The sequence below is a fragment of the Lissotriton vulgaris genome, chromosome 2_1, assembly GCF_964263255.1.
Source record: "Lissotriton vulgaris chromosome 2_1, aLisVul1.2, whole genome shotgun sequence".
Lineage (NCBI taxonomy): Eukaryota > Metazoa > Chordata > Amphibia > Caudata > Salamandridae > Lissotriton > Lissotriton vulgaris.
The window spans coordinates 444,974,198-444,978,471 of record NC_141687.1 but is presented as its reverse complement, the minus strand read 5'-3'; positions in this window follow the sequence as shown (position 1 = coordinate 444,978,471).

Here is a 4,274-nt window from a genome sequence, read left to right as displayed (position 1 = left end):
TACATTATTGCAAATAGTTTATTTTAATGTAATTTTTGGGGATTGTTTATATGTATTTTTTCGATGTTTGTGTTGTCGATATTATTTATATTGATGTTTGTGTTGTGTTACATGTTATTTTAATGTTATAAATGTTTTTGCAGGTTTTTTTGTTGTCGATATTTTTATCAAAATTCTTTTAATGATTTTTTTATTCATGTTTGTGCCATTTCAGTTTTGTGTATTGGGGTCCAAATTTGTTTTATACAATATTATTGACTCAATATTTTCGTAGTTCGATGTTATAGGAGTCGATGTTGTATAAGTGATCCTGACAGGACCTATTTTCCAAACTAAGGATGTCCGTCCAGTTCACCAAAGATGGAAGTATAGCCAATTCCTCCACTGGAACCTCCATCTAGGGCACAAACTAGCAACATTTCACACACCCACAGGAACACCAGCCAGGGTGTTACCAGACTGTAGAGACCCCGTCAAAATGGTAGTCCTGGACTATGCAGGAAACCTCCCAGAGTTGTATGAACTAAAAGCAGTGCATCGACTGCGCACACCACCTCTTTGTATAAACGGCCAAAACAGTAGCAGGTAGGGTGCATGGAGTACTGGAGACGCACGATTGTAGCACACATATACCCACTGCACTCCACAAGGCTATGCTAGAAGCTGGCTCAAGGTAGTAAAGGGCCATTGTGGTAGTAACCAGATCTTGCAAACCTCCGGGCCTTTGTCATCTCCCTGGCACCTTTCCAAGGGAGGAAGTGGAACAAGCAAGGAAGCACCGTGACAAGGTGTGTGTTGCCTGCACTGGAAGCCCACTCCCTTTCATCAAACACAGCTACCAGGCATGTGATCACGGTAAGAAATACAGAATGCCCGACTGGGGTTGTTGTATTTCTATCTAGGACCCTAATTCGATATTCCCGATTCATGCCCTTGTGCGGTTATAATCAATAACATCCTTACAAAGGCATAAGAATCATATCCATATTCAGTAATAGCCCATGCAGTCCAAAGCACAGCACGGCTACTCCCATCGACTCCTAGAAAGCACAACGCATTCTTTAAACAAACCAAGCCTCTAGCAGCCCGGGAAATCCCCCCTGCTTTTGTTTTGATTTGAACAAAAACTCCTGGAGTCCAGCAAGAACTGTTAGTTCTTAGTGACGTCTTATGTCCAACCTTACGTCAAACCCAGCACCTTTCAGGTATAAAATACGAACAGTTGCCTTAAGCAAACACACGGTGGTTTGGAGCAGAGCGGCTATCTACTTGCCCGAGAGCCCAGCTGATGCGAGAGCCCACGGAAGCCGTCCCTCCCCTTTGACGCGCTGGAGAAGCTACTTTTTCTCACACCGAAAAAATCCAGCTCTGGTGTTCCCGAGTCACCCTTGCGGGTTGCTGGGAGATCGAGTCCTGAAGAAAGAGATACCAGACCTCCCACATTCTATTACTAAGGTACGGAGCTGACTAAACCCTTAAAGAGAATTTTTGATTCAGATCCTTGGCAAAAACAGTCTTAACCAACTTAACTTAAACTGCTACTTACTTACTCCTTCCCAAGTATTAGGCTTAGGTCAGGTACATCGGGGTAGGCAGAGTTAGAAGCACCAGTTGAGTACGTTAGTCAATGGTTTTATGTATGTATATATATATATATATTTTATCTATTTTAATGTATCAAATGGCTAAGAAACCATATCTATGCTTTTACTGTACGCACTTTACTTCATAATAAGTATTGCAATTGTGGCAATTCTTTTCTTTTGCATGAGAAAGAAGACTGCTCAATAAAATAACACCTTTTATTGAAAAACGCCTGTCTCTCTATTTTTCTGCACTCTGTTGAAACTAAGTATGCACGATTGACTGAGTGAAATAGCTGCCTATTGTTTTCACACGACTCTAGACATACACTCTATTCTGAGGGACCAAAGTTGTCATGTTTGTACGGTTGTCAGAAGCTAATCCCTTCTTGTCTAATCCGGAAAGTTAACTCTTTCCTGAACATTCGAGAAAGTTTCTAGTGACCTCTGAGCTAGCTGGCGAAACTAATTAAGTCTAATATAGTCAGTAGAGACCTAGTCGACCTCAGTCCTACGTCTACACTGCTGTTTATATTATTCCAATGCACAGAGCCTGTTGAGAATATAGGAACTACACTACAGGGTAGTATTGACCATGGTAAGAAATATGGCATGCCCAATTTGGGTAGTAACATGCCAAGGAGATGTACCTGCCTGCCACATGGGAAAAGTCTCTGGGCCTAGAATGGATAGGCTCCCCACCTCCTCACCCATTCTGGTGTCCCTTTGGAGTGACTCAATATTGTTGTACCTTGATGTTATAGGAGTCGATGTTTATCAGTGATCTGGACGGGACCGATTTACCAAACTAAGGATGTCAGTCCAGTTCACCAAATATGGAATTATAGCCAGTTCCAGCAAGAAAAAGGGGACCCCCTCTAACAACACTTAATCTTCTTTTCCCTGGCCTAAAGTGTTAATTAGAGGGGGTCCCATTTTTCTTGCTACAGCATTCACGGTTTTTGAACTGTGGGACTAGGTGGGATAGAGATATTTCTCTTTTACACAGGACTAGAGTGGTTGGACCTGGTGGGATTTATATGTGTTGCTATTGGTTTGTAACTATTCTTGTTTCTATGTATGAATGTATGGACTCTTTTTTTTCTTTTTTTCAACTAATACATCTGTAGTTCAATCTTGATAGTGTTGGTTGTTCACTTATTGAATTAGTCATCTAAAAATTAAAAGAAGGATTTAACTGATATCCTTAGAAACATGGAGGGCCTACAGACTATTGGCTTCTCCGAAGAGGAATTATCCTCATTAATAGGTCACGTTATGGACAGTGCTAGCTCCACTTCTATTCAACAGGGAGATAACAGTGAATGGCAAAACTTATTAAGCCTTAAGAAAGAATGTAAACTCATAGAATAGCATGCCTTCTATATGCTAGAATATCTAAAATTGGGAGTTATCCCTTCTGGATTAAGCGTTCGTAATGCACCAGCGTTATTCTTTGAAATCCGCAAGTTCCTGGAGCGGTGGTTGCTCATTGCAAACCGCTGCTCCAGGGACTGGATGATGTTGATAAACAAAACTACAAGAGTGCTCTTGGCAGTTCATAATGAGGACATTCTTGCATTGGAAGAGAAACTAAGAACATCCAATGCAGTGGAAGAGGCTAAAACTGGGCTATAGAAAATTCAGGCCGATATGAAAGATTTTGATACATATCTAACAATAAGAAATCAGAGAAGCTGAGGAAGGATATTAGGTGGTTCACCAAGGAAAAGGAGTATCCTTATTTGAACTCTATATATTATCAAGAACGAAATCAAGGCAACTATGCTCCTAACTACACCAACAACTATAGGAGACAGTTCACTAACTTTTCGGATACAAGATCTCTGACTCTGATAATGATAACTTTCAAGAGATGGGAGGGGCCCAATACAACTCCAGACCATACAGAGGTAGACAGACACAACAACCCTTTCTTGGCCAGGGTTTTGTTACTGAGAGGCCAATACAGGGGAACGAATGTCCGGTGGCAACAGGACAGAGAGGGACAACATCAGATCCTCAACAGATGTATGTGAAAACCCGGAACCAAAAATACTGGTGGTAGATAATGTGACCACCTTAGATAAGCAAACAAACAAGGACACACTACCTATTTACAACTTATCTTCAAAGGCTTTGCGCACAGAAGAAATCTCTGTGCTGAGTCAGGTTTTATCATTTGTACCCTGCACATAATTGAACAAACTTAAACTTCACGGTTGGCCTTTTTTTAGAAAGGTGTGACTTAAGAAATGTTTTATGGATAGACCAGTGGAACAGGATAGCAACAATCAGTCCCAGTGTAAACCTCCTTCTACATTTACCCCTACACTTGATATGGTAGGTCCGGAGGTTCATATCTTTGAAAAAAAGGTACTAAAAGATATTGCTCGTATTGTTAAATGTCCTAGCAAACCATGGTTTAATCTATCTAAAACTGAAAATACAGCCTTGGAAAAAATAAAAGTAGACCAAGATCTGGTGATCAAATCCTGTGACAAGGTTGGGGGTATTGCCATTTTTAATAAAGTGGAGTATGACAAAAAGATGCTGGAGTGGTTAGCAGTAACGGAACACTATAGACCAGCCCAACCTAGATAGCTTGCTAGATTAAATACATCGATTCAAGAAATGACACAAGAAGCCTTAATAGAAGGTTACATTTGTGAAGAAGAGTACAGATTTTAG